The sequence below is a fragment of the Macaca fascicularis genome, chromosome 5, assembly GCF_037993035.2.
Source record: "Macaca fascicularis isolate 582-1 chromosome 5, T2T-MFA8v1.1".
Taxonomy (NCBI): domain Eukaryota; kingdom Metazoa; phylum Chordata; class Mammalia; order Primates; family Cercopithecidae; genus Macaca; species Macaca fascicularis.
This window is the reverse complement of record NC_088379.1, coordinates 50613524-50638012: the sequence shown is the minus strand read 5'-3', so window position 1 is coordinate 50638012 and position 24489 is coordinate 50613524.

Genomic DNA, 24489 nt, shown 5'->3' with positions numbered 1-24489 from the left:
ATGAGCCAGGTGTGGTGGCGCATGCCTGTAATCCCAGCTACTTGGAAGGCTGAGACAGGAGAATTGCTTGAACCTGGGAGGCAGAGGTTGCAGTGAGCCGAGATCATGCCACTGCACTCCAGCCTGGGCAACAGGAGCGAAACTCTGTCTCAAAGAAACAAACAAACAAAACAAAACTGAGCCTCAGAGAAGTTAATTTACTTGTCCAAGGACATACAGAGAGTGGAAAGTAGATTTGAATCCAGGTTTGCTTGTCTTCATACTTCTTAACCGTGACCTAGACCCTAGCTACTCAAAGCAAGGCTCAGAGACCATCAGCATTGGCACCAACTGTGAACTTGTTAGAAAGGTAAATCTCAGGACTCACTCTAGACCTACCGAGATGGGATCTACATTTTAGAAGGATACTTAGATGAGTCCTGTGCACATTATGACTTAACACCACTGATCTATATTGATGTTCAGCATAGATCTATCTATGACATACAGAAGTACAAAATCTGTTGACAAACACATATCTGTATCTATCTATATCTATATCCATATCTATACATACACATATCCTAGTGTGTTTTCAAAACATACCTCTAAACATTTTTAGTAATGGAATGTAGAGATTTAAAAGCAGATGACATGAGTTGCTGTGTTAAATTAGGATTTGAATTAACAGATACATTATATACTTGGCTAGAAGTGATTTTTGTATATAGCAATTGCAACATATGCCCATTCCAGGATTTATATCAGAACTTCTCAAAACTTACTCACTGTTATTTTTTTTCTACACCAAACACAACGTATTTTATCCTTGTTTGAAATTATTCTACACAACAAGCATATGTGTCCAGTGCTGTACAAACAGTTATAAAGCACTGAAAGAATATTTAAAATACAGTATTTGCCCCCAGAGGAATTTTTAGCTTTGGAAGTTGACTATGGTTTGAATGTCCCCTCCAAAACTCCTGTTGAAACTTAATCCTTAATTGAGAGGTAGGATCTTTAAGAGGTGATTGGATCATGAGGGCTGTACCTCATGAATGGATTAATGGGTTATCTTGGGAGTAGGACTGGTGGCTTTATACGAAGAGGAAGAGAGACCTGAGAGAGCATGCTCATTCCCCCACTATGTGACGCCCTGGGCCACTTCGCCCTGGGACTCTGCAGAGAGTCCCCACCAGCAAGAAGGCTCTCACCAGATGCAGCTCTTCGACCTTGGGCTTCTCAGTTTCCATAACTGTAAGAAATAAATTTCTCTTTTTTTTTTTTTTTTTTGAGTCAGAGTCTCACTCTGTCACCCAGGCTGGAGTGCAGTGCCACAATCTCGGCTCACTGCAAGCCCCGCCTCCTGGATTCACGCCATTCTCCTGCCTCAGCCTCCCGAGTAGCTGGGACTATAAGCACCCGCCACCACACCCAGCTAATTTTTTTTTTTTTCATTTTTAGTAGAGATGGGGTTTCACCGTGTTAGCCAGGATGGTCTTGATCTCCTGACCTCGTGATTCACCTGCCTTGGCCTCCGAAAGTGCTGGGATTACAGGCGCGAGCCACCGTGCCTGGCCTCTGTTCTTTATAAATTACCCAGTTTCAGATATTCTGTTATAAGCAACAGAAAACTGACTGAGACAGGTCTCTTGAACTTTAGCATAGTTTTCCATTTTGATATGTTGGATGAACTAATTTTGATTGGCTATGCTGATGTTTCTCCCCAAAGCATTGTTTTTATTAAAGAAGCAATTTTCTGTTAAAAATACATCCTTGCTGGTACATTTTTCCTTCTTTAATGATACACACCCACACACAGAGCAGCAGCAGCAGCAGCTCTGTGTAGATTTTGATACATATATAGGTATTGGTTTACATATTGATACGATTTGGAGGGTTGTTTCCTTCAAATCTCATATTGAAATGTAATCCCTAATGTTGGAGGTGCGCCTAGTGAAAGGTATTGGATCATAGGAGCAGATCCCTCATGAATAGCTTAACACCATCTCCTTGGTGATGAGTGAGTTCTGTCTCAGTTCACATGAGATCTTGTCATTTAATAGAGTCTGGGACTTCCCCCTTCTCTCTCGTTCCCTCCCTTGCCATGTGATATGCTTCTGCTTTGCCTTCTGTCATGATCGAAAGCTTCCTGAAGCCCTCACCAGGAGCAGATGCTGGCACCATGCTTCTCATACAGCCTGCATAACCATGAACCAAAAGAAACCTCTTTTCTTTATAAATTACCCAGCCTCAGGTATTTCTTTATATTTTCTTTTCTCTTTTTTTTTTTTAAGACAGAGTCTCACTTTGTCGCCCAGGCTCTGGAGTGCAATGGCACAATCTCGGCTCACTGCAACCTCCACCTCCTGGACTTAAGCAATTCTCCTGCCTCAGCCTCCCGAGTAGCTGGGATTACAGGCACGTGCCACCGTGCCCAGCTAATTTTTGTATTTTTAGTAGAGACAGGGTTAGGCACCATATTGCCCAGGCTGGTCTTGAACTCCTGACCTCAGGTGATCCCCCCACCTTGGCCTCCCAGAGTACTGGGATTACAGACATGAGCCACCACACCCAGGCTCCTCCCATATATTTTAAATCATCTCTAGATTACTTATAATACCTAAACTTTGTAAATAGTTGTTATACTATATTGGGTTTTTAAATTTGTATTATTTTTTACTGTTGTATTGGGGTTTTTTCCCCAAATATTTCCTATTTGGAGCTGAATGAATTCACAGATGTGCCCATGGATATGGAGGGTCAACTGTATATATGTAACATTCAGAATTGGATAACACATTGCCTCTACAATTTATTGTTTATAAATATTTCTCAGACATTAGATGGAGTTCATATCATGTGTCAACCCTGATCAAATGGTAGTAGCATTCCATACACTGTCTTGTGAAGGATTCTAAGATATATGCAGCAGCAATGTTCTGGAATCAATTAACAACATCTGCTGTGTGCAGGGGAAGGACATGTTGAGGTGTGCCTGCCACACATTGCCTTTCCTGCACTGCGATCCTGCCTCCTGCTCCAAAAAGCTGATGTTTTTACTGTTCCTCATGCATCGCACACATTCTTTCCCCTAGGCATTTCTTCAAAATATTTCCACTGCCTGGAATTCTCTACTTTCTACCGCTAGACAAGAATTCCATGCCCTCTAATCATCCTTCCCCAATTTCTCCTGAACCCTGTGATAATTCTATTTCTGCTAGTTTTTTGGGGGGCGTGGAGGGGCAGGGGAGGTGAAATCCCAAAAAATAAAACTTGCTCTGACCACATGCTTGGACTTCTCCAGCTCCTAGCCCTAAATAAGATGTTTTTCTTACACCTCCGAAGAGGTCAGGGAGATTCTTGGTACATATTTGTTTTGGTTGAAATTGAATAGGCTGGGTGTGGTGGCTCACACCTGTAATCCCAACATTTTGGGAGGCCGAGGTGGGCGGATCACTTGAGATCTGGAGTTCGAGACCAGCTTGGTCAACATGGTGAAATCCCGTCTCTACTAAAAATACAAAAATTAGGCAGGAAGGGCGGCAGGTGCCTGTAATCCCAGCTACTCAGGAGGCTGAGGCAGGAGAATTGCTTGAACCCGGGAGACAGAGGTTGCAGTGAGCTGAGATAGCGCCACAGCACTCTAGCCTGGGCAACAGAGTGAGACTCTGTCTCAAAAACAAACAAAGGAAAGAAAGTACCACTCACTTCGTCTGCAAGCTACACCTGTCCTTGCAGGGCTGTGCAAGTATCTCTATGGTTTTAGGTCTTTTGTTTTACCACTGGAGATTCTCACCTAATCGGTTCCCTTCTTAGTTACTTTCACCTCATATAAATTTATGTTAAACTCCCTCTGGCTTTGTAACTATGCACAATACCAAAATGAAGCCAAGTTACTACAAGAAAAGATTTTGAGCGAATGACCCTTTTCTTTTCTTGTTCTGTTCCTATTTGCTTCTCAGAGGACTCGGTGTCTGGGAGGGAAGTTGAGAAAATAACATCTAGATTTAAAAGCAGTCAAAATAGGCAATAAGGCTGTTATGGAACTATTCACCACTCTTACCTTGTACAACCCTTCCAACACTTAAGAAGCACTTGGAGGTGCTTATTAAACATACAGATTCCTCAGTCTCCTTCCAGGCATATTAAATCCAAATTTCTAGAGATGCGACATTTTTAACAAGTTGCTGAGGTGATTCTTACACTAAAGTTTGAAAAATAAAAGAAAATTTTGTTCACAAGTTTTTAACTGCATTAAATAAGTTACACTACAAATGTTAGCTAACAATATGACAGTGGTTCTCTAAAACAGAATGTCTCTGTAGACAGAAACCAGTGGAAAATATCTGTTATGCAGAAGATTTCAATTAATAATACTCCATTGTAATCAGCACTACAAAACACTTTTACTATACAAAAACTAAAAAGTGACCTTGCCTCATCACAAATTTAAATTCAATTGCTGGACAATATTATCCATTCTCATGACTTACAACCATCATTTCTCTGATGATTCATTCTTTAACCAGTATTCTATTGCATGTCTGCTGTGTGCTAACACTGTGGTAAGATTCCCCAGCCAGCTCTTTACTACAACTGTCAGTTAGTAGTCTTTGCGCTATCCAATAGTCATAGGTTTTCCTCTATTATTAGAAAAGACATCATTACCCTCCCAATTAATCAAAGGAAAGAAAGACCTTCAGATTCCACTTAAATATTTATCTACACCCTGTTAAACATGATTCCTGGTGTGATTTGACCATAATTATATAGACTTCTCAATCTGTAATCACCCGACAGGTTCTTCTTGCTCACCAGACAGATAAAACCAATTCACTGAGACAGAAGTATTGCAATAGAGAAAGAGTTTAATAATCACAGGGCTAGTCAAGCAGAGAAGGACAGGAGTAGTAACTCAAATAAGCCTTCTCAAAGGTTCAGAGGCTAGGGTTTTTCAAAGATATTTTGGTGAGTGGGAGGCTAGAAAATGGGGACTGCTGATTGGTTGGGCTGGGGATGAAATAACAGGGGGTCAGAGCTGTCTTCGGGTGCTGAGTCCATTCTTGGGTAGAGTCACAAGACCAGATGAAACAATGTATTGGTATGGGTCCATGTGGCACTGGCTGATCAATCAGAATACAGGATCTGAAAAATATCTCAAACACCAATCTTAGGTTTTACAATAGTCATATTACTTATAGGAGCCATTGGGGAGGTTACAGATCTTGTGACCTCTGGCTGTATGACCCTTGGGCCCCAAACAAGAGGGGGTTAGTTTTGGTAAGGGGCTGTTATCATCTTTTTAAATGAGAAACTAAATTCCTTCCACAGTCAGCTTGGCCTGTGCCCAGGAGTGAGCAAGGACAGCTTGGAGGTTAGAAGCAAGAGGGAGCCTGCTGTGTCAGATTTCTCTCCCCGTCATAATTTTTGCAAAGGTGGTTTCAAATCTGGTTTATTTTCCCTTTGTGTCATAAAGCAAGATCTTGATGATAAATATCAGAGGTACTGGCCTCCGGCAGTTCAAAGTTCCTTGGCTTTTACTGTCCTATAGAGCTTCCACTCTTCTTTGTGGGATAGGGAGAGGGATTAGGCTGTTGGTGGGAATCAACTGATGACAGCCACAGATCTCAGAGTAGACAAAAGTAATCAGGAAGCTGGGTAGGGTAAGGCAAAGACATAAGATGCCCATTTAGGAAGGATGAAGAAATAGCAAAATGACATGTAAAATACTGCTTCAGAGCTGGCTATGTCAGCATCACTTAAAAATTTTACATAAACCTTGGTGCAGTGGTGAGCACCCATAGTCCCATGTACTGGGGAGGCTGAGGTGGGAGGATCTCTTGAGTCCAGGAGTTCAAATCCAGCCTGAACAACATAGCAAGAGCCCTATCTCTTAAATAAGAAAAAAAAAAACCCTTTACACACCCAGGATCCACCTCAGACTACTGAATCAGAATAACGTATCTGTATTTTTAACCAAGCACTCTGGTTGAACCTAGTGCACAGCCCGGTTTGGGAAGCACCATGATAGTATCTTTGATTGGGGCCTTCCATGGCAACAGGGTGGAGAAATATTCAAGGCAGCAAAGCAGAGGGAAAATGGGGCATTATTGCCACTGGTCAGGGTAGATAAGAGGTGATCAGGAGCAAGACTACCAGCCAAACAACGGCACAGCAGATTTGAAACAACAAAGTAGAAAATTTTAACATTAGTCATGGTGAAACCAAATGCATTTTTTCTTCAGGTTACTGACTGGGTAGGAGCTCTGAGATTTGGTTGCTGGATGAAATATGGAAAGTATAAGCACCAATCTAAGGGACTTCCTGTTGATTTTGCAAAGCTGAGTTTCTCTGTGAGGCCTTGAAGTCTCTTTTGTCAGATTCTGGTCTTAAACTTTTACAAAAGAAAGTTAATCATTTTATTGAGTAACCTAGGTTTTCTGTTAAAGCTTTAACTATCTGCATACCACCTATAGTCATGCAATGAATGCTGACATTAGCTGGAAGTACTTGTTTTAATCATAACAAATTTATGGAGAAGTAAAAGTCATTATTATTGCTGGAGTTTTTTCTGTCTTTCTTTTAAGGACTAACCTTACTTATCTGCAGTTACATAGTAAGAAAGAGCAGAGATTAGTGTCAGAGAACCATAGGAAAGAGTAGGGTTTGGTGTCAGAGAACCTGACTTCAGAATTCAACTCATGTGCTAATATCTTGTCAGTTACTATATTTAAATTCCCTTAATGACTGAGTTTCAGTTTTTTCATTGCAAAATGGGCACCATCATCATCATCATCATCATCATCATCATCTCTATTTCACAGAGTTCTCCTAAGAAACAATTAAGATAATGTCTGTGGAATAGCTTTGCAAAAATTAAGTATAATTTCTATTAAATATAAACACACTTCAAATGCAAGATAGACATTGTTAAGGATAGTTGTCTTGAAAATCGAAAAAAAAAATTATCTTGCCAATTTAAAGAAAGAGATTGGTGAAAGGGGCAAAAACAAAAAAACAAATTAAAAAAAAGCATCCCCAAAACCTGAAAATGGAAGCTGTATCCCTCTTCCTTCATGCTTTTAATTAGCAAATATTGACTCAGTCTGAAATGCTATAAGTTAGCTAAGTCTGACCACCCCAAATCAGGGTAGTTGTGATAAGGGAGGAGACCACCCCTCATATCGTCTTATTCCCAATTTCTGCCTCCAAAGAAAGAAGAAGTAAAAACTAAAAGGCAGAAATGAAATCCACAGGCAGACAGCCCAGCGCCATGCCTAGGCCTGGTAGTTAAAGATCGACCCCTGACCTAATCAGTTACGTTATCTATAGGTTCTAGACATTGTATGGAAAAGCATTGTGAGAATCCCTGTCCTGTTCTGTTCCACTCTGATTACCAGTGCATGCAGCCCCCAGTCACGTATCCACTGCTTGCTCAATCGATCATGACCCTCTCACGCGGGCTCCCTTAGAGTGGTAAGCCCGTAAAAGGGACAGGAGTTGCTCACTCGGGGAGCTTGGTTTTTGGAGATGTGAGTCCGTGGATGCTCCCAGCTGAATAAAGCCCTTTCGTTCCACAACTCTGGATCTGAGGGGTTCTTGTCCGCGGCTCCTCCTGCTACACCACCGTCTCCTGGTTACGCCTCTCTTCCACGGTGGGATGGCTCATCTACCTCTTCCCCAGCTGAACTCCAGTCCTTTGAAGGAGCAGGATGGGGCTTTGCCATTGTCACAACTTTAGAGTTAATGTGGTAGGAGTTATTAAGAAATTATTTTAGGCAGATAGAGATGAAAAGGGGTCCTTGGGAAGTTTTTGTTTTTAAAGTCAGAAACGTTTCTTGTCTAGCAGGAAAGCCAGGCCAGCAACCTTTGATATGCAAATGGAGGCCAGTAGAAACTGGGTGCACCCAAACAGGGCCATTCCTGCCCTCTTCTCCTTGCTCTTGCCCCCACATGTGCCTGGCAACATGGCCGCCCCCACAGATCCCCACGTGTGTAGAACATCACCCTTCCCTGTATTTGCATACTAAAAGGCTGGGATGGAAGGGCCAGTTTTTTCTGGGCTGCATGAATGACATGCCTGGTCAAACCAATCCCCTGAGCCCTGTGCAAATCAGACACCACCTCCTCCTGCCTCTACATACACCTGGCTGGTTTCCACCCTACTTTGGGTCTCCTCTTTCGGCTTTGGAGCCCCCTCCCTCTGTCTCTGTATGTGGGAGCTTCTTCCTTCCACCTTCTTCCTTTCTTGCCTGTTAAACTCTATGCTCCTTAAAACCACTCCACGCGTGTCTGGTTGTTTTATCTAATTCAAGGTGAGACAAGAGCTCTGGTGTTCCTCCATTCATCGGAGCCATATCATTTAGGCCAAACCAAAGGCATAAGAGAGATTTAAGATTCCATGGGATGACATTTAAAATGCCTTCAGAGGCTGGGTGCAGTGGCTCACGCCTGTGATCCCAGCACTTTGGGAGGCTGAGGCGGGCCAATCAAGAGGTCAGGAGATGGAGACCATCCTGGCTAACATGAGGAAACCTCGTCTCTACTAAAAATACAAAAAATTGGCCAGGTATGGTGGCCAGCGCCTGTAGTCTGTTATTCGGGAGACTGAGGCAGGAGAATGGCATGAACCCGGAAGGCGGAGCTTGCAGTGAGCCAAGATCGGGCCACTGCACTCCAGCCTGGGCGGCAGAGTGAGGCTCGGTCTCAAAGAAAAAAAAAAAAAGCCTTCAAAGGCTGAGCATGGTGGCTCAAGCCTGTAATCATAGCACTTTGGAAAGCTTAGGCGAGAGGATTGTTTGAGCCCAAGAGTTCAACACCAACGTGGTGAGACCCTATCTCTACAAAAAAAATTGTTTAAATTAGCCATGTGTAGTGGTGCGTGCCTGTGGTCCCTGCTACTCAGGAGGCTGAGGCAGGAGGATTACTTGAGCTTAGGAGGTCAGTGCTACAGTGAGGTGAGATCGTGCCACCGCACTCCAGTGTGGGCAACAGAGTGAGACTCTGTCTCAAAAATAGATAAATAAATAAAGAAATGAAATAAAATGCCTTTAGAACTGTGGTCTAAGGCAGCCACACAAAATAGGAAAAGAATGTAAAAATCATTCAGAGACAAACCAAAGTCTATCAAATAGAGATGGACCCACAGTTTGGGGATTTCACCCATTTGTTCCAATCATGAAGCTTAAAAGGGATCCACCAGATCATCGGTGAAGGGATAAAATCAGCCCTTCAGGTTCGAAGTCTTATATTCTTTTTTTTTTTTTATCAATTCAACAAATATATATTGAGCATCTACTATATACACACATGAAGCCTATGTGAGGCTCTAGAGATACAACGGCAACAAGCAGGCTTCCTGCTCTCAAGATGCCCATTTGATTCTATTCTACTAAAGGAGAAAGACACAAGACAGAAATATTTGAATACAAACAAACCTGCAGTAAGCACACAAGTGAAACAAATAGTTGCATGTTGTTCTAAAAGCTTCAAAGGAAGCCATCAATGGGCTGAGATTCTGAACAAAGTGGTGGAAGGAAGTGGGGCCTATCTTAGGTGGGATGGGCAGAAAAGGCCTCTGAAGTCAAGAGCGAGACCCAAGGGAAGAACAGGTGCTGGCTGTGTGGGGAGAAGCCTCTGGGTCTAGGGCCACCATCCCAGCATGAGCTCAGCAGATTTGAGGAACGAGCAATATACATTCTAATGGACATTGTAAGGAGCCCAGGAATGGGGGTAGAAATATTTTTACAGGGCCATTCAGGAAAGACTCAGTAGAGAGCTAGATTTTTAAGGAGTCAGACTGGTAGACTAGAGTGTGTGTGTGTGTGTGTGTGTGTGTGTGTGTGTGAATTAATGCTGGGAAAATCTCCAGGGCATGGTTTGTATCTCTATGATTGATTAATGTGGCATGGCCCTAACCTTTTGGGCAGAGAATAGGTAGATTTCGTGGTTGATGATGGACTCCCTGAAAAACACAGGACGGGACAGATGTGTGTGACTCCTGACAATGATTAGACTGCTTTAGGGTCATTGCTATCTTAAGAAAAGACTGAGTAGGCCAATGCCATGTAGAGCGTTGACTGCAGCAAATTCTGTAGGCATTGCCTTTATAGGTATCAGCCATTCAGCAAACATTTGTCTAGACAGTATGGCATAGTGGTGTCAAATGTGGCCTCTGGAGTTGGTATCACCACTCACTCACTGTGTGACTTTGAACTAGCTATTCACTGTTTCTGGGCTTTAGATTTCTCATGGGGTTGTTGTCAGGGTTAAAAAGTTCACAAGTCCTAGCACAGTCTATAAGTATTTAACAGGTACTCAGCAAATACTCATTCCCCTACCCTCTCTCCTGCCCCTCCCTTCGAATTAGAGGAGTGAAAAAAGGAACCAGGGTGAAAAGAAATTGAGGAAGTAGAATGTGCCGACTTGCCACACCGGCTGTGCACAGTGAGGAAGAGGGAAGAGGTGAAGACAGTTCCCGCAGGTCTGGCCTGACACACCAGCCAATGGTTGTAAAACAGTCAGGACTCTTTCTAATGCAAGTCACAGACTATTAAGCAATAAGGAGGTTTCTTGGCTTATGTAACTGAAAAATCCCAAGTACAGCCAATTTTGATAGGCTTGGTCACGACGAAAGCTTTAACAACAACAACAGAATTTATAGGTCATATTCTCAAATCAAAAACTGAAAAATTTCACATACATAATAAAATGACCTAACAAACTTTATGGATTTAGAAATTAAAAAGCAAACTCTTAGATAAGTCTTGGATCACAAAGGAAGTAAAAGGGGACTCGCAAAGTATCTAGAAACCATGAAAAGGAAATCACTTTCTATTCCACCAGACAGGACCCTGAGAATGGTACTCAGAGAACATTTAGAGTTCTCAAATGCCTCGCAACTTAAAAATAAAACCAAAAAATAAAAGAACTAACTATTCTCTCAAAAATGTAGAAACAGGCTGGGCGCAGTGGCTCACGCCTGTTATCCCGGCACTTTGGGAGGCCGAGGTGGGCAGATCACGAGGTCAGGAGATCAAGACCATCCTGGCTAACACGGTGGAAGCCCATCTCTAATAAAAAAAAAATACACACACACACAAAATTAGCCGGACATGGTGGCGGGTGCCTGTAGTCCCAGCTACTCGGGAGGATGAGGCAGGAGAATGGCGTGAACCCAGGGAGCAGAGCTTGCAGTGAGCCGAGATCGCGCCCCTGCACTCCAGCCTGGGTGACAGAGCGAGACTCCATCTCCAAAAAAAAAAAAAAAAAAAAAAAAAAAAAATTAGCAACAAAAATCAGGAAATTGACATTGACAAAAGTCAAATTTAGAATAAATGATACCCAGAGGGTAAAGCAAATATTCCAAAATCTGAAAAAAATCAAAATCTGAAACATTTTTGGCTCCAAGCATTTGGGTAAGGGACCTCAACCTGTACTTGATATCCATCTGATTGGCAAAAGTTCAAAGGAATCATACTGTCACTTGCTAGTGGGATATGAGGAAAATATCATCATACCTATTGGTGGAAACATAAAGTGTTACGGCTTTTTTTGGAAGGCAATGTGGATTGAAAAGAGTTAATATCTGAGAAATGCTGAAAACAGTGTCTGGTTTATAAGAAATGCTATGTACATTCTTGTTAAGTAAACAAAAGTTCTCTGAAAAATAAAATGCATAGACCTGTTGACTCAACAATTCCACTCTCAGAAATCTACCTCATTGGTACAAACATACATGCAAACATATTTGTTATAGCGTTGGCCATAGCGGCAAAGAGCTAGAAACAAAATGAATGTCAAAGGAAATGAATGAACAAACTGTGATACATCCACGTTCTATGGAATATAATGTGACCTTTAAGAAGAATGATTTAGGTTTTTTGTTCTGTTTTGTTTTGTTTTTGAGACAAGGTCTGGCACTTGCAGCCCCTGTCTAGAACATTGTATTCAACATACCATCAAGTTTTTAAAGTTTTTGGCTGAATGCAGGTACTGGGTATCTAACAGGAAGGCCCAATTAACATCTCCAAAAGTTTCATACTTAGGACTGATCATAACTCCAAACACCCAAGAAATGCTGCCAACATGAAAGCAAGGTGTTCAACAAATCACGTTTCCTAAAACAAACAGGGACTTACTTTCCTTCCTCGGATTACTGGGATATTTCCGATTACGGATAGCAAATTTTGCCATTATCGCTAAGCCCCTTTATGAACACACAAAAGGAAATCTTGACCAACCACTCACTCCCACTCCAGACCTTTATCATGCTTTCTCTCACCTAAAACATGTCTTATTACAGGCCCCTGCTGTAGGCCTTCCAAATCCCCTAAGGCCTTTTCATCTATATTTACACGGTTCTCATTATCAGGCCCTTGGACTGATAGCCCAACCCATGGGAGACTCCCTCCAACCAGTGGCATATTTTTCAAAACAACTAGACCCCATTTATAAAAGCTGGCCCTTTTGCTTAAAAATTTTGTCCACAGCCTCCTTAATTATCTCTGAGGCACAAAAACTCACATTCTATGAGCCTCTTCAGGTATTTTCTTCTCATAATCTACAAGATATGCTCAGCCATAAGGCGCTCACCTCCATCTCATCCTCTCACATGCAAGCCCTACATTCAACCCTCCTTCAACCGTCTATCTCTCTTCATAGATGCTCCCCCCATAATCCCGCCCTTCTTTTACCTTCAACGCCAATTTTGGACCCTGAGCAGCACTCATGCTCTGATCTAATTGAAAGTTCTCTCACCATGTTTCCCCACCTTGCTTCCACTCACATATAAGGAGTCCCAGAGTGGTTTATGAATGGCAATGCATCAAAAATCTATCCCCTCCAACCAGGATATGCCATCAATGAAGGATATCACGATGGTACCCACTTTCTTCCACCTAGAAGAGTCATAGAGGCTGCCTCCTTGCCTCTGGACACATCCCCCAACAAGCAGAATTAGTGCTAATAAGAGCACTAACCCTAGCAAAAAACACACAAGTTAAAATATACACTGATTCTAAATACGCCTATAACATCATCCACTGCAATGCCCAAACTTGGAGTGAGCGGGGCTCTCTCACAGCTAAGGGAACCCCGATCATTAATGGAAAATTCATTCACCATCTATTAAAGGCAACTCTACTTCTAGAAAATGTTGCAGTTATTATTGCAAGGGACATCAATCAGACAAAAGCCACATTTCTTTAGGGAACCATGAGGCTGACTACTGGGCAAAACACACCTCAACCAATGACCCAATTCCCCAATACCTATTTCTCCTCATACAATATATCCCCTCCTTTTATTCAGAACACCAAACACAACAACTAATCATGGTGGGGGCACAATTCAAACCCCATATCGGTTCATACAAAACAAATTAGTTCTACCTGACCCTGAAAAAACCACTCTTCTACGGGACATTCACAACCTCGTCCACACTAGCCATTTTCCCCTCTACAACATTTCTTAAGTTCCCATATACACGTAACGCCAGATATAAAGGAACAGTTAAAAGCCATTTCCCATCAACGCTCTGTTTGCCAAAAAGATTCACCTCACTCCAACACTAGACCCCCTTCTTTCCCAACACATCAAACCAGGGGACATCTTCCAGGACAGGATTGGCAAATTGATTGTACCCATATGCACCCAGTAAAAAGGGTTCGATTTCTTTTAGTTCTGGTTGATACCTTTTCGGGAGGGGTTGAGGCTTCTCCCACAGACGAGCTTCTACTGTCACCTCCAAATTAACAACAGAAATCATCCCCAGGTTCAGGGTGCCTCTTTCTTTTCAATCTGATAATGGTCCTGAATTCATTTCTCAAATTACTCAAACACTTGCACAAACCCTATAAATCACCTGGAAGCTACACATCCCCTATCAACCTCAATCTTCAGGAAAGGTTGAAAGAATGGATGGCATTCTAAAAAGCACCCTCACCAGGTACTCACTCCAAACACATAAAGACTTTTGCCTGTAGCCCTTCTAAAAATTTAGGTACTCCCACGTAAACCTTCAATGCTCAGCCCTCTTAAACTCGTATATGGGAGACCACTCACCCCTTTTCTCTCCACCTCAGGGTCAAGCCCCACCTGTACCGACCCCTCTCGTTTCCCCTCCTCTACATACCATCTGCCATTTCATTCGGGAATATGCTGACAAATATCTGCCACAACCAACCTGTTGCTGACTCCTCTAATCCCTTCCTACAGCCAGGAGACTGGGTTCTGGTAAAAGATCCCAGTCCTACCCCAACTACCCCCTCACACCTAAATGGAAGGGACTTTACCAGACCATCCTTACTACACCCACGGCAGCAAAACTCCAGAGACTCCCCAACCGTTTCATTATACTTCTCTCAAGAAAACAGACTTGCCTTCATCACATACCCAAATAACCCAATCTAAAACCCCTTCAGTCTTCTCTTGTGTCTCCACAGGACCCACTTCTCTTTGCCTCACCCAAATCCCGGAGGAAAAGGAGGAAAAATCCACATAAGCCGCTTATGTCCCTTTCCCAAACTTTCATCGCTTCCTAACCAACCTTGTTACAGACCTTCACTGGTACCCTTACAAAGCTCCCATTATACATCCTGATCAGCTCCTTACCGTTCTATGGGACCTATGGCTTCAAGGAACTTTCCAGGACTTTACTCCTACCCAAATAACTTTTTCTCTTTTTGCTTGTTTCTTTCAATATAAATTCCCTGATCACATCAACCTCACCAATACAACCACTCCTCACTGCTCTCAAACTAGAACGCTCCATAAACCTTACACAATCCCTCTTGCTGCAGGCTAACTCTTCCTTTGCTCCGGAGTGCTGGATGTGCTTATCGCTGTCTTCCTCAGCTTACACAGCCCTTCCTACACCCCTTCATGACCTTTTAACAGGAAACATAACTCTAATTTATAAACTCCAAAAAGCAGCTTTGTTTTTAAAAGAGCTGACTCCCTGGTTGGCGATTATCCCACTTCCAGGGCCAATCAGGCCAACAAATTATTTCAGACCTATTATAACTCCCTACAATGCCTTAAGCCCAAGGCCATCCTATTGAAGGGCCCATAACTAAACACATCCTCTTTTTTTTTCTTTTTTTTTGAGACTGAGTCTCACTCTGTCACTCAGGCTGGAGTGCAGTGGCACGATCTCAGCTCACTGCAACCTCCACCTGCTGGGTTCAAGCAAATCTCCTGCCTCAGCCTCTCAAGTAGCTGGGACTACAGGCACATATCACCATGCCCAGCTAATTTTTTTTTTATTTTTACTAGAGATGAGGTTTCACGATGCTGGCCAGGCTGGTCTTGAACTCCTGACCTCATGATCCACTCCACTCGTCCTCCCAAAGTGCTGGGATTAGAGGTGTGAGCCACCGTGCCTGGCCCCACTCCTCTTTTACAACAAGCCTCACTTTGCTTTGCAGCCTCTGAGCGAAATTTCCCTATAGGGTCCTTAACTTCTTTTTTTTTTTTTTTTTTTTTTTTTGAGGCGGAGTCTTCACTCTGTCGCCCAGGCTGGAGTGCAGTGGCATCATCTCGGCTCACTGCAAGCTCCGCCTCCCAGGTTCGCGCCATTCTCCTGCCTCAGCCTCCCGAGTAGCTGGGACTACAGGCGCCCGCCACCGCGCCCGGCTAATTTTTTTTTTTTTGTATTTTAGTAGAGACGGGGTTTCACCGTGTTAGCCAGGATGGTCTCGATCGCCTGACCTCGTGATCTGCCCGCCTCGGCCTCCCAAAGTGCAGGGATTACAGGCGTGAGCCACCGCGCCCGGCCAGGGTCCTTAACTTCTAATCAATGGAACTACACTTTCCTTGTTAAACACCCCTCTGACCATTCAGACTAACAGGGTTGACTACCAAGTATCATCTGAAGCAAACAGAGCATTTCTGCCAACGGCTGGTTTTTCAGCCTCTCCCTCAACAGATGCCTCTGGCCTAACTTGTGCTGTCCCTGATGCTCACCTTTTTCCGTGGCTCAATATCAATGGTGCAACATCCAATCACATTAAATGTGCAAAAAATAACTCTTCCTATATCCCTACCATAGTGGGTGTCTCCCTGGCCTCCTCCTTGTCCACCTGGAGTAATGAACCATTGGAAAGAAACACCCCATCTTTAATTCACTTATTTTCTTTCCACATCTTCACTTGTATTTACGACAAAGGCTTGTTCTTTTTGTGTGGCACCCACATGTATCTTTGTCTGCCCATCAACTGGATTGGAACCTGTACCCTAGTTTATCTTTCTCCCTCCATTGGACTAGTTACTCCTAATCAATCTTTAACCGTTCCATCTGTCCAATATGTTAGAAAAAGGAGGGCCATTCAAGTCATTTCTTCGATGGCTGCCTTAGGTATAACCTCTGGGCTTGGATTGGGAGTAGGCAGATTGGTCACCTTCTTAACATACTTTAAACCTCTTTTGACAGAACTACAGGGTTCATTAGAAGATAGAGCCTGAAGTCTTATAAGAGTCCAAGACCAACTACACTCCTTGGCTGGAGTAGTCCTCCAAAATAGATGGGGATTAGATCTTATAATGGCTGAAAAAGGAGCCTCTGTCTCTCATTGAGTGAGGAACACTGCTTCTATCTCAACCAATCAGGCCTAGTAAGAGACACTGCTGAAAAACTTAAGGAAAGGGCTAAAAAGCTAAGGGAATACCAAAAAAAACGAATAGATTTTTGTTTTAGGAACAAAATCCTAACATAGATCATCCCATTCCTGGGGCCTTTCCTAATGATACACCTAGGACTAATGTTCTTATCCTGCTTAATTAACCCTTTTCAAAGATTTTTATCTGATAGGATCATGGCCATCTCACAGACAATTACCCAAAAAACATCTACAGACAGTCTTACTCCTGTAATCAATCCCAGACCAAAGAACTCTCTGTCTGCCGCCCCTCAGCAGGAAGTAGCCAAAAAGAAAATACGGCCCCTTGTTCTTTTTATAACTACAGGGACTGGATTGACAGAGCAGTAGCATCGCCATCTTGGACAAACGCCACCATTTTAAGTTCCTCTTGATTTAAAAAAACCACCTAAATCCAGCCCCAAAACATCAGCCTAATGGCTAATGTCAGCGTAACCCAAAACATTCCAACCCTAAGATAAACCCCCCTCTGACCACAAACATGCCAACTCCAAGATAGCCTCCCCACCAACCAGACATTCCAATCCTGCAATAAACTTTCCTTCACAAAGAAACATTCTGAGCCTGCGATAAGCTCCCCTCTTCCTAAACCCTTAAATACCCTTAGTCTTTAAAAGAGAATGCTCTTGACTGAAATTGGCCAGAAGCCCCTCTCAGGTTTATTCTCCAAAGTAAACCTGTCTTTGACTGTTGAGCCACTTTTCTTGTTTCTTTCCTCTTTCTTTAACTCTTACATATAGTATGATTCCTTTTATGTAAAATTGTAGATATATATATGAATATATAGTAAGATGCATCAAGGAAATGCCATCAAAATGTTAATATGGTTTATCTCAGGTGGGGAGAATCCAGGTGATCTGAAGTTTTGGGGTGTGGTTGGGGAATCCTATTTTAGGATTGTAGGCAGCTGTTTTCAGTCCACATTTACTCAGGAGAACTGATGGAGTGGGCCTACAAGAATCTATTCTCATGAGGACTCAAAAAGCCCCCTAGGGAATAACTCCTTCCAAGAGAAAAAGAATTAGGGGTCCTCTGTTGGGGTCAAGAACAGTGGCTCAGTATGAGAGGGGAGGGAAAATTATGAGTTCATGGTATCTATCTTGCAAATAAATAACCAGTTCAGCCTTAATCAATGTTTGCATTCTAGGGAGGGGACCTCTAAGACATGGCCAAGTGAAGCCAGAAGTGCAGTTACAAAGTTGCTCATTCAGTCTTTCATTCAGCAAGTATTTACTAAGAGCCTACTAAGTGTCCAGCACTGTTCTAAAAGCTGAGGATGCAGTGGTGAATCAAAACAGACAAAACTCTCTGCCTTCATGGAGCTTATGTTCTGGTTCTTTCTTTCCCCTTCAAGCACAGAAAGCATGTCTTCTTATTATTCCAGTCTTCTTCTTATTCTTATACATCCAGTGCTCCAGAGCAAAGGAAGAATTAGCTTGCAGCAAGAATTGCAGCAGGAATTCCAGAAGAATTCCTGACACACGTCAGGCGCTTAATAAGCATTTATGTAATGACACAGCATTTTCAACTTTGGATTATGATATCTGGGTGTTTGTGGATGTGTAATCTTCCCTATTGGCTGTAAACTCCTTGAGGGGAAGATGGTATCACAGACAGAGTAGGAGCAACAGATGGTTGCTGCCCAACAGTTGTGAATGACACACTGATGCAGGGAGTAGAAACAGAAATGGAGATGAAATTGGACAGATAGATGGACACGTCTTTGTGAAGGGATCCTCAGTGGATTTGGTGACTCACCCAGGAGCCATGGTGAAATGAGAAAGAGAAGAGAATGAATTCCAGGCTTTGGCCCCAACTGGCTGGCAGAACAATACCGTTAGAACAAATGTAAGAAATTTCAAAAGCAAAACTGGCTTTTGTAGAAGACTAATAGTTTTAGATATTTTATTTAGGTGACATTATTGGAATGTCCAGGTGGAAATATTTAGCAGCTAATATGAAATGTACATCTGAACAGAGAGGGGGAATCTAAGAGTTTTCTGTCGAGGTGAGAGTTGAGGTCATGACGGTGAGTGAAAGAGTCACCAAGAAAGAGATGTGGTACTCCCAGGATTCATGGTCAGTCCAGTGGTGCTACTTACTGAACTCCTGACTCTGGGTATGCCATTTAAGGGCTCTAACCTTGTGTCTTCAATTTTATGAAAGGCTAATAATACCCATCTTTCCTCATTCAGAATATTAGCATGACAAGATATAGGTGGATGTGATTTGCAAATCAGTAAGCACAATGCAAATTAAGACTTTTGGTAAAGGATGGAGCCTGCCTAGGGAGTGAACATTGGGGTTATGACCTTGCCTTTTCACCTCGTCAGTACACACCCATTCATGCTTCAGATCTCAGCCCTAGCAGCCTTCCTTGGCCACTCATGGCCCAGTGTCCCCAGCATGGGCAGTCATTGCAAGTTGACTCTTGTTACTGTGATGATTTGATCCACACCTGTCTCTCATTTCTCAGTTGCACCCCCGGGAGCAGGCTTCACATCTATTTTGCTCCCCGCTGAGCATGCCTCACTCCATCAATATTCATTGAATGAATAGAAGAGAAAGAAGCAAGGGATCAAAGGCAGCAAGAAGTATGGAGTCAGAGGAGGAAGAAAACCAGAAAACCACAGCTAAAGACAAAGCTGTAGAGAACTTTTTGAAAAGGAGGCATGATCAGCAGTATTGAATGCTTCAAGAAACAAAAGCAAGTGAGGAATTTGAAAAGCTCTGGATTAACTGTATTTAGAATGTTGCTGCCTAAAACAATGGCTGAAATATGACAAGAGACAAAGCTGTTGGATGAGGCTAGTCTGATTTCTAAAGAAGGTATATGTAGATATTGAAAACCCATTCTACTACCATTAGGCATTGAACCCTAGGTAACCTTGCTTTGTGAAGCAAGAAGACAAAAGGCTTATTACTTCAGCAGAGTAATTTGAATGGAGCTAGAGAACTCTGTGAGCCGAAACCAGGTGTGTATTCACCCCAACAGGTCTGTAGTCATTGATAGAGAAGCTTCATCATTGCTAGGCCTTTGTTCAAAACCCAAGCGCTGCAATAAATGTCAGTTCAATTACTTTGATTTGTCTCTGGTGAAAAAGCAGAGTTAATTGGGGTTCATGTATTTTGTACAAATATTTAATAACTTCCACACACTATTTTACAGTGTAGACAGTCATTTTGTAAGCTCAGTTTTCATCTTTGCAATGTGAAATATTTGGAAGATATTTTATTCCTATTTGGTCCTACAGACCTGTTCTTATGTTTGCAAGAATTCTGGAGTGAAGGACACCCCAAGTTTTCCATACACGACCACAAAATAAAATACAGCATCTTTATTTCATGGTGGCTTCCTCAGTGTATTGTAGAATCTCTGATAGTTACATTTTTAAAATTATGGTTGAAAACACAAAAAATTTACCTTAATCATTTTTAGTGTATAGCTCACTAATATTAAGTAAACTTATACTGTTGTGCCACCAATCTCCAGAACTTTTTCATCTTGCAAAACTGAAATGCTGTACCCAGAAAACCACAACTCCCCCTTTCCTCCTCCCCGAGGCCGACAACCATCCTGATAGTTAGTTTTATTTGTTTATTTATTTATTTATTTACTTACTTGCTTATTTATTTTTTGAGATGGAGTTTCACTCTTGTTGCCCAGGCTGGAGTGCAGTTGCATGATCTTGGCTCACCGCAACCTCTGCCTCCCAGGTTCAAGAGATTCTCCTGCCTCAGCCTCCCGAGTAACTGGGATTACAGGCATGCACCACCACACCCGGATAATTTTGTATTTTTATGGGGTTTCTCCATGTTGGTCAGGCTGGTCTTGAACTACCAGACTCAGGTGATCTGCCGGCCTCGGCCTCCCAAAGTGTTGGGATTACAGGCATGAGCCACCGCGCCCGGTCCTACTTTTATTTTTTTTGGACTGGTCCCTATGTAGCAGGATGAGCCACAGACAAAACCTCTCAGACACTGAGTTGTAGAAGGAAGGGCTTTATTCAGCTGGGAGCATCGCCAAACTACTGCCTTAAAATCCGAGCTCCCCGAGTGCACAATTTCTGTCCCTTTTAAGGGCTCACAACACTAAAGATTTCACATGAAACATGACAGGGGTTGCATGCACCGGTGTTCAGAGAGAAACAAAACAGGGCTGGGAGTTTCACTACATTGTTTTATACAATGCCTGGAATCTATGAATAATATCAGTTTCTACGTTATGAGTTGATTTTTAACTACAGGTCCAGGCCAGGCAGGCCCAGGCCTGGTTTTGGGCCTGGCACCAGGCTGCCTGTCTTTGGTTTTACTTCCTTGTTTTTTTCTTAAAACAGGTACTGAGTATTAAACAATATAAAACAGTATGAGAGGGTCTGTCTCTGTCCTCACCTGCCCGGGTGGTGGGTGACCTTACCACATCCCTGGGAAGTCAGAATCCAGAGTCACTAGGTACCCATAGAATTAGGGCAGTCTTTTGGCTAATCCACAGAATCAGTAGCTTCCATACAACCTTAAACAAAGAGAAAGCAGTATTCAGCGTTGGATTCATAAACATCATAAGACTGTTTGAATCCAGGTAAAGCAATTTAATTCCCAGGTATTAGCCAAATGCCTTGTGCTTGAAGGAGTGGGCAGATTAACAGCTGGAGGGAATGTAGAAATGATATAGGTCAGGTGGTCATCCATTTAGTTAATATGTTTCGACTGTGCCTAGGCTGGATTCGCCTCTCAAAAATAAAGTAAGATCTCTGGCACAAGGCACTTGTAGTCTAGAAAATATAAAGCAGACAATAAATACGTGTTTATTTGTGGCCACTTCCACAATTTCCTACATGCTTATGGGTATCCTTTTTTCCCTCAAATTTATTTTAAGTGGCAAAGATATAGATGACCATATCCTCAATTTTAAAATCTCATCTTATTTGCCACTATACAGTTATTTTGTAACATTAGTGCTTAACATGTTTGCCATTTAAATGAATCTGTCTTATGACCACTGAATGTCTACTAAGCACTTAGAAGCCAGTCTTATTTACTCCTTAGAAATGCCTCAGAGGAGAATATCATTATCATTTTTATTTTGCAGATGAAGACATAGAAGCTCAGAGAGGCTGAAGGACTTCCAGAGTCACAAAGCTAGAAGGGGGCAGAGTTTGGATTAAAGGTGGGTGTTCTGGTTAAATATGGAGATCCTCTTTATGTCCCCGTACATTTGGCACAGCTAGAAAGTTGTCAGTCACTCATCAATGCGCATGTGTATTGCACACTTACTGAGCAAGGCATTTGAATGCTGCAGCAAGTGCGAAAATACAGTCCCTTACTGAGCTGACACTATAGTGAGGGAAGGCAGATAATCACAATCGAACACACAACTACAGACATGCTAAGTACTGCAAAGGGGTGCTTTGGGAGAATGAAACGCAAGAACCCCACCTAGGCTGAGTTGTGGGTGTGGGTGGGGGTGGTGGAGGGCGTGACAGACAAGAATTTTCCTTCTGAAAACAGTTTCAGGACCCTCTTGACTGCAGCCATTCAAGTTGGTTTTGTTCTGTGGGAGGATGTGGTTCCTGCCCAGGTGGATTAAACTGAATTGTGGGCACACACACCAGCTGAAACCGGCTTTAGTATGTGCACAGTGTGAAACACACCCTCTTGAGGTTTCTGCTTAAATATAGCCAATTTGGTGCAAAAATGAGAATTAACACCTGGGCAAGGAGGTAACACCTGACCTATCACTTACTATGTTATGCTACTTTAAGCAAAGGAAAGGACAAGTATGGTCCTGTTTGTGAGGGGAAAAAAAATGCCATTCGACTTGATGTAAATCTTGAGAAAATGATGTCTACTCTGCTCTCTTCCCCTAAATTGACACAATCATGGGAAAAATTGACAGGAAAGCATTAACAAGACACAATTGCAAAAGTTAACAGTAACACAGGCAAGAACTCACTCCTCTATTAAAACCAGGGAGCAGGTTTCTTCAGATATTTGCATGGTGTACCTGGTTGTTAATTAGCTAGTATTTATTTCACTGAACTATATGAACGTTAGCCATCTTCACTAGATGTTCTCAGGCCCAGAACGAACAACATGCTCCGTGGACCACTGGACCAGACGCTTAGTTATGAAGACATGGCAAAGACTTTTTCTCTGCTGCTCTTTCTGCAGACTCCAGTCTGAGATACCGGGAACCACAGTTTCCAGACTTTTGAGAACTGTCTCAATTTCAGATATTCCGTTTATGGTCAAACTACAGCTTCTTGGAGACAAGGGACTGCTGTGTCTCATATGTCACTGTGTCTGTCTCCAACAGAATGTTTGCATATTGGACGTAATGGATGAAATGCATGTCTGCCAATACAGAAATAATCACCACAGTTATGAGAGACATTTAATAAAGCTAGAGATGTTGGAGTGTCAGTGCAGACTTGCCATTAATTAATTAACTGATATAATGAATAAACAGTTATTGAACACCTACCCTGTGTCAGGCACTGTTGTAGATACTGGGGTTACAGAAGCGAATGAAACAGGCAAAAATTCTGCCCTGGTAGAGCTTAAGTAAGGGAAACAGATAAATAGGCATATTAGATGGTAATAGAAAATATGGAGAAAAATACAATAGGGAAGTATTGGAGTAGGGTTGTTTGCAATTTTTTTTTTTTTTTTTTTTTTTTTGAGATGGAGTCTCCCTCCGTTGCCCAGGCTGGAGTGCAGTGACCAGATCTCAGCTCACTGCAAGCTCCCAGGTTTACGCCATTCTCCTGCCTCAGCCTCCCGAGTAGCTGGGACTACAGGCGCCCACCACCTTGCCTGGCTAGTTTTTTGTATTTTTTAGTAGAGACGGGGTTTTACCGTGTTAGTCAGGATGGTCTCGATCTCCTGAGCTTGTGATCTGCCTGTCTCAGCCTCCCAAAGTGCTGGGATTACAGGCTTGAGCCACCACGCCTGGTCATTTGCAATTTTTGATAGGGTAGTCAGGGAAAGTGACATTTGAGCAGGAATGTGGAGATGTCACCAGCATAGTACTGGTAGTACTAGCCCAAACAATTAGGTAAGAAAAAAAGTGAGTCAGGCAGAGACCTGGGGAAGAGCCCCCCAGGCAAGGTACTGCATTTGCAAAGGTCCTGAAGTGGGAGCATGCCTGGCACTTTCAAGGAAGAGCAAAGAGGTCAGGATGGCTTAAGTAGAGAAAACATGAGTGAGAGAAACAGGAGATAACTGGGGGCAGAACACGTAGGGCAAGCTTTTCCAACCTGCGGGTACCCACAGGCCTCATGCAGTCCAGGATGGCTTTGAATGCGGCCAACACAAATATGTAAACTTTCTTAAAACATTATGAGAATTTTTTTTTCTTTTAGCTCATCAGCTATCATTAGAGTTAGTGTATTTTATGTGTGGCCCAAGACTATTATTCTTCCAATGTGACCCAGGGAAGCCAAAAGATGGGACACCCCTGATGTTGGGTTTCATAGGCCATTGTAAAGACTTCAGCTTTTATCGAGTCAGAGTGGAAGGCATTGGAGAGTTTGATCAGAGGATAATAATGATGATAATATAGTCATGCATCATTTAACAACAGGAATACACTCTGAAAAATGCACTGGTAAGCAATTTCATCCTTGTGTGAACATCATAGAGTGCACTTACACAAACCTACATGGTATAGCCTACAACACACCTAGGCTATATGATATAGCCTATTTCTCCTAGGTACAAACCTATAGAGCATGTTACTATACTGAATACTCTAGGCAACTATAACACAATGGTATTTGTCTATTTAAACATAGGAAAGTACAATACAAATACAGTATAAAATATTAAAAATGGTACACCTGTATAG